Source organism: Haliotis asinina, chromosome 7 (genome assembly GCF_037392515.1).
Source record: "Haliotis asinina isolate JCU_RB_2024 chromosome 7, JCU_Hal_asi_v2, whole genome shotgun sequence".
Classification (NCBI taxonomy): domain Eukaryota; kingdom Metazoa; phylum Mollusca; class Gastropoda; order Lepetellida; family Haliotidae; genus Haliotis; species Haliotis asinina.
In genome coordinates, this window is record NC_090286.1 from 38,289,570 (window position 1) to 38,297,475 (window position 7,906).

Below are 7,906 nucleotides of genomic sequence, written 5' to 3' on the forward strand. Positions count from 1 at the left end.
GAAATGCATGACGGATGACGCGATGACACTGTCACTGATAACGCCTTACAACACACAACACGCTGTAACATGTTACATGTTACACGGGCAACACCCCAGCGACACTGCAACGAATAAAATGCATACATGACACAGCAAAACCATTATATCTTCAGTGCAACTATGACCAAACGTCTGTTTGACTCAAAAGAATGTTAATTACACCGTGACGATTGTCAGTTTCAGGTTAACAAAGGCCAAGATGTATCATTCTGACCTACAAAAACACGGGACAAATGTCGCGATCAGAGCGGGGATAATTCGTTGCCTGTTACCTGTATGTTAAGTCCCCAATCAACTGTGTTCCCCTGTGATCAAGAATGTACAATCAAGGACAGTTGAAGTCAATTTTCATGTGTCAGCATTTATGATCCCCTGAGTCATCACAATCAAGCCTGACTGCATCAAACAATGCAAGTCACTTTCACACGCTTTGTATCAGATATCATTGTATAATCGAGCGAGGAAACACCGTTTATAAGCATGTAATTGATTTCTACTTCCATCATGCGTATACATTCATGTCTTGCATACGTACACCGTTTATTCAAATACTTTTGATAGTCACATGGTCCAATCAGCACTGACGTATCTGTCAAGGTGTATGATACTGACAATCTGTATTGTCTGCGCTCAAAACAATGTAAAAATAATGTCTGCACTTGTACTGCCACCAGTAACTGATCAGCACAGTTCGTTTTCTCTCGTGGGTGTTCTTTATATCATCTGGTAGAATAAACAGAGTAGCATCTCATGCATGCTGTCACTATCTCACGTGTGTGCGCGTTTCACTGAAGGTCCATACAAGCAAGGCCTCATGCCGCTTTTATAAACGAACCATGTTCGCTCGTTCGTTACGGGTCGTGAAGATCATGGTTAGAACTGATCTTCAGTAACCCATGCTTGTACGGGATCGGGTTGTCAGACTCGCTGACTCGGTTGATATATGTTATCGTATCCCAATTGCGTAGATCGATACTCACGCTGTTAGTCACTGGACTTGATTATTTACAGACCACCACCATATAGCTGGACTGTTGCTGAGTGCGGCGTAAAACTAAACTAAAATTATAAGGGAGAAGAAACCTTACAGGCAAGTGAGTGAGTGAGTGATTATGGTTTTACTCCGCTTTTAGCAATGTTCCAGCAACATCACAGCAAGGGAAACCGGAAATGGGCTTCACAAATTACTAGTATATCCATTTGGGGATTTAAACCCAGTTCTAGGGCGTGACCAGCGAACGCTTCAACTGTTAGTCCAAAATACCGCCTAGGGGAAATGTAGATATTGACGTGAAACCATGATGAAACATAGACCTTGGTGACTTTGGATAGAAATCGTGAAACGATTCCATTAAAATAATACTAGTCCAAAAGAGTATAATCTATGTTGCTTTCAGAAATAGTTATATGCATAAGGGCGGGCTTCGTCTGAAGTGGTCTAACCAGTTAAATATATTCATTTTTTTCTTCGTTATAGCTTTATCTATGGAGGTCGTTGTACTCGGCATACTCCTCGGTGTGGTCGCTCTGGCTCTGATTGTATTGTTGAGCAGGAAATCAAGGAGCAAGAACCAGGTAAACGCCCCAGACGGTGTTTTTCCGGTTCACTAAAGGCCAATAATGGCAATACTCTAATCGCCTTAGTAAAGAGTATATGAGGTAACAGGGTTTGGTAACAGGTTTACAGGTAACATTTATTGAAGAGGTTTCAGTATACAATCTAAACCCACAAATATTCTGGCCATGTGTTGTCACTAAATAGCTCACAGCATGTATACAGATTTTGAGATCAACAATACTCTAACAGTATCTGAACCACATTATTTACCCTTCTGTCCTTCAACAGTGCTGAAGATGACCTAGATTTCCCCAGATTCGGGGCTATTCCATCTCACTGGGGCTCCTTTTCAATTTGAAAGGAATTGTGTGTTTTAATCATATTACATATTATGAGACTATGCGTCAGTCTAGATCAGCTGCTGTATGTGTACGAGTTGCTGGCTGTGATGATTTGCGTTGTGATTATTTATTACTTGTCTTGGTTTATTTCAAATTTGATTCGGTTATATTTTTCACAACGACGTGTCCCCTTGAGTTCCTCAAACTGAAAAGATAACCCTTTCGTCTTGTCTCTTAAAACCTTTTCAGTAATTACTCTTTGATCTTCTGGAAATCTTCAGAACATTCCTTGGACCATGTACGGTATGCATAAGGGCCGTGCTAAAAACAACTCTACGTTTTCTCTATATTTATGTGTTACGTCTACGAACAGATGTGACGTGCAACAAGTCCAGGGACGTTGAAGATAAATGACCATCTTGTTAGATGAAAGACTAAATATAAACGCGACTTCCTAGTTTATAGGGTTACTAGTCCATGTCATATGTCACCATTAACTTGTGGTCCTGGTTATAGCACTCTTTCATGTTTCTGAAATAGGCAAATACATTCTTGCGGGAGGATATATTTCTTCCTTCTACTTTCATATGATTTACTTACTCTGTAAGCAGATGTGTTTTAACTTGTGTTCTAGGATGTACAATCACCCAAAAGACAAGGCTCCATCATGGTGAAGAAAGGGTCAGTATCGGAGATGGCCAAAGCGTTTGACCAGGCCTGTGGAGGCAGCTCTCCGATCATCACAGGCCGACAACAGGTCAAGCAGCGGATCAGAGACGAGGTCTTTGAATAAATATCCTGCTTTAGCTCAGTTAGTGTAAGGGTATGAGTTCCAGTTACGTTGTGTATGACTGCCTCAGCTTGAATAAATGTATATTTTGTATTTATACCTTTTTGGTTTATTTCTGAAGTGTTCAGGAATGGGATGTGTAAATAGAGACCGAATGATCGGACACTGCACATGAAATGCAAAAACAAAAGCCCGTGAATCTCCGGGTATTAACGAGTCTTTAAGCAGAGTCAAGTCGGATTTGAGTGAGTGTGTGAGTGAAGTTCAAGACTGCTTTTAGACCTACAGCCGCAATAACACGGCTGGGGACACCAGAAGTTGGTATTACATATTGTAATTATGTTCATGGGGAATCGAACCCTGTCTTCCGCGTGACGAGCGAACAAGGCTACCGACCCGTCCCAAACCGGATCTGTTTGGGGTTCGAAGTCTTTTACCGCTGTCCACCAAGTAGGGTGAATGGGTCAATAGATATTTATTTGTTACGTCTACGAAAAAATGTGACGTGCAACAATATAGAGAAAAAGGTTCGGGTTAAAAAACTCTTTGAAAAGAGGTAGTTAACCGATCTATAAAATCTAGTACACATCCGATGTTTGGGGATTATTTTCCAAAAGACGTCAATATTTTGAAAGGGCTTTTAATTGTTACTTATAATCGCAAACATTGTTTATGAGTTGCTAAAACACCACGGGTATCGTAACCAGATTCAACGCTGGCAGTTTCTTACATTCTTCGACAGTCCTAGACCATTCATCACATGCCCGTAAACAGTCGATAGGTCCTGATGCTCTCATCTGACTGGGTACCTGCTGGTGCGGTCATCTAACGCTAATCTTGATGCTGATGACGTCACTGTGAGCATCCGGTTGCCCAAATGGAAAATGTCCAAATTATGATGATCTTGTATGGTGGTCACTCTCGGTCCTCCAGTTCTGGAACTGTGAGATGTTTGTCCATCCTGTACAGCCGTACGTTCTGGCAATGTGACTGTTCAAAACCTCAGCCTGCGACATTTCAGTGGCTCGTTCTCGCTCCGCTGCCGATAATCTTGGCGATTTTATACCTTTAGCAAGTTTACCATAACTTAGTCGTGTTTAATACTGTTGCCGCATAACATAAACTAGCATTTGAACAAACTCATGATTTTCACGACACCTACGCGAAACACTGAAAAGTATACTGCTCTGGGAACACGAACGCAGTCTTTGTGATTTGTATTTTTAACAAAATACATTCACTCTTCTTAGTTTCATCACTCCAATGCTTACACTGCCACTTAGTTAAGATTCGTCTTTGAATAGCTGATGGTACTTCAGATCAAAAATGTCCACGCTCTAACTGAAAATTTAATAAACGAGTCAAATGTAACAGAATCACAGCCTAGGCGTTCATGCTACATTTGAGTTGAGGTATCTAATAAACGTACGTTGTTTGAGAATGTTCATGTATTGTATTTATAACTTGGCATTTCCCATATTCTGGATATCGATCGCCACTAAGTTATACGTTAAATGGATGGCTAAATTGACCTTAATAAGGTCCACTCAAGAAATCACCCACGAAATGGTCTAAGGGAGGTAACTCTCATTTGCACCATTAAGGTCAAGGTCATTGGACGTTTTGGACGGCCATGTTCTGAGATTTTAAGATGGTAATATCTCAATTGTTATATTTCGGTCTTCGCTTAACGAAAAAAAAACGTTCAAAAGATGATGTATGCCTATATCACAGGCCTCACAATGTCGCAAATGAGTTTCAATCTCTGTATTTAAAGGCTAAACGTGTCGTTTCCATAGTTCCATCATGCATGAATGCGTATACGGTTTATTCGATACCTGCAAATTAACATTCGAAACCAATCGCAAATCTTGAATTTTATTGTATTTTGACAAATCCATGACTATCATTCTTGACTGTCTTGTTAAGCAAGTTATCATACGATGCGTGTCCGAACCATTATCCCATGTACAACAGATCATGCCTCAGCTCATTAAATACTTTATACTACCAGACAGTACTGGTTTGAAAAAGCATCATGAATATTTCAGCTTCACCAATGGAGAAGATTGTTCAGCAGTACGCTGTGCCTGTTGGTGTATTTACACTTGTAATGGCTGTCACTTTACTTGCTGCTATAATCAGGAAGAGACGCACATGGGTAAGAATAGAATCATGTCTGTTCACAGGCATAGGTTGGCTGTTATGTTTGACTGTGAAAATAGGGACTTGCTTCACATCTATTTCAAACTAAGTCTTAACACAAAAAAAGCTGCAAACCCTCGATATGTAATAAATACTAATAGATTAAATGCACTAATTTGCCTCTGTTAACGGGGAGGAGCGGTGTGGTAGCCTTGTGGTTAAAGTGTCCACGATTATGCAAAAGACAAGACGTACCGGGTTCGATTCCCCACATGGGTACAATGTGTGAAGCCCATTTCTGGAGTCAACCACCCTGATATTCCAGGAATATTGCTAAAACGGTGTAAAGCCAAACACACTTGTTCATTCACTCACTCAGTGTTAAAACTACGGGGTTAACCCCAACTGTATACAGGAGAATTACTGTAAACTGGAAATCTGTTGCACCTTGAAAAAGTATCCTATGGCCAAACAGGTAGATCTAGCATATGGTTAAACCCCAGAGACCTGAGTGAGTGAGTTCTGTTTTTACAGGCTTTCAGCAATATTTCAGCAATGTCATGGAATGGATTCAAACAGTGGTGCAGAACCTGGTGACCACAAATGCTTCAACAACTAGCCTATCCCCTGGGAACTGAGAACTGACCAAATTGATCAACTGATCTAGTATATAATAATATGGTACTTGAACATGCCAAATGGTGTGACCCATGTAGAAACTGGTTAGAATTGGTCTTCACTATTCCTATGCTGTTATGCCAGTTAGTTTGATTGATGCTCATGATACTGATCACTAAATTGTCTGGTCTTGACACACCACCTGGATATTGCTGGAATATTGCTGATTGCTGCATTAAACATCAACCAACCAAGCAAAGGCTGTGGATTTCCCATGTTACGCAAATACTCTATTATTTTGATATGTCATTGTAACAGCAGTACTGTTAAAATAAATAGTCCATGAATATATGTTCTCGGTGCCCTTGGTTTGGTACCTCCTGATCTCTTGGCGCAGATGAGGAGAGTGCCCGGGTTCTCCACCGGGAGCACAGCCCTTCTGACAATCTGGGTAATGCAGAAGGCTGCAGTGTTGGGGAGCCTCCATATTCTCCGAAAAGTTCTTGGTGGGTTCGACTAGGCAGTGTTTCCTGGGAGAAGTCCCATTCGCTGTCTGGGCTGCGTGTAGAGGGGGTGAGGGCCCTGAGCTGATGATGAGCTTGACCAGCCTGACTGTGCCAGGATCACCCAAACCCTCTCTGCTGCATTTCTGTCTCAATCTGTAAAAAAATAATAATAATAATACATCTCTTCGGGGGGGCCTTATGATGTACGCCTCTTCGTGGGGGCCTGATGATGTACGCCTCTTCGTGGTGGGCCTAGATAGGGGAATTTTATTCCCTGAACCAAACGTACATCACCCAGTTAGGGCTGACCCCCCGAAGCTGGTATTTTACTGGGTTACAGACAGCCAAGGAAAACTCCATCTTTCATTTCCGCAGCCCAGTCAGCCTTCCTCCGGTAGTAACACAAACCATACTGGAGATGGGACTTACCCCAGGGGAAGGCACAGAACCCGACCAAGAATATCTTGGTCAAACCATCTACTTTAATGAGTTGCTGGTCGACTCAACTTGAGATGTACTCGCAAGGAGAGGTGCAGACTTCGGAATCTACTCCAATCAGAAGGGGAATTTTCCAGGGGGACTCCTTCAGTCCTTTGCTTTTTTGTCTGTCTCTAAATCCTTTGAGTTTTCTGCTCAACAGGGAGGAAGGGTACCATCCCGGACCTCCTCAGCACAGATCCCCAACACCTCTTACTCATCTCCTCTATATGGATGACATCGAGCTCCTTGCCAAAGGAGAGACCAATTTGAAAGAACAGGTTCTCCTTGTCGAGTCCTTCTCTAGTGATATTGGCATGACATTTGGGCTCGACAAATGTAATACTCTTCATTTGAAACGTGGCAAGGTAACTAATGATGGATCGGTCAAGTTACAAGGGGGAGGGGTTATTGAGCATCTTGTGGAAGATCAGGCCTACAAATATCTTGGAATGCAAGTTCGAGACAAGCTCCAGATTCAAGATAAACTTCGGCCGAGTATAAATCTCGTTTAAAGAAAATCTGGAGTTCAGAGCTAAATGCTCGAAACAAGGTCAAAGCCACCAATACTTTTGCTGTGCCAGTCCTCTCCTATTCCTTTGGAGTAGTTGATTGGACAAAACAAGACATCCAGAGTCTTGACCGCCTGACCAGAAGGATCATGTCTGATAACAGAGCACACCACCCTCGTTCCTCTCTCAATCGTTTATATATGCCAATCAATTCAGGAGGTCGGGGTTTGATTAATGTGGAAGCTCTTCATGACAGAATTTTATTGTGTACTTTTGCACATATTTATTTGTCAGATGATCCTCTGGTGATGCACGTTAAAATTCATGATGAAAGCAAGGAATTCCACAGCTACTTTAAGCGTGCCAAGGTTGTTGGACACAATTTGAAATTTGAAGTTGATTTTGTTGATGGTGATCTACTGCTGGACGGTACAGTGATGGGAGTAAACCAGGTGAAGTCTTTCACCAAGTCTGCCCAGAGTCGGTCCTTTGTGGAGAAGCTGTCTGAGAAGCCACTGCATCGTGTGCATATGCAGTGTGTGGAACAGAACAGCAATCCAACCGACTCCTTCGCCTGGATGAAGTCGGCTGGTCTCAAATGTGAAACTGAGGCCTTCCTTTTTGCTGCTCAGGACCAGTCACTTCCCACTCGCAATCGCCAGAATGTGATTCTTAAAGAAAACATCAATATGAAATGTCGTCTTTGCAATCAATTTACAGAGACTGTCCAACACCTTGTGAGTGGATGCCCTTCCTTTGCACAAACAGCATATCTTTAAAGACATGATGGCATGGCTCGCTGCTTTTATTATCGTCTCCGCCATGCCTGTGGCTTTGACTCCGAGGTCCATCCATGGTACGACCCTGAACATGTCCAGGGTGTCCTGGAAAATGATGCTTTCAAACTTCTCTGGAAT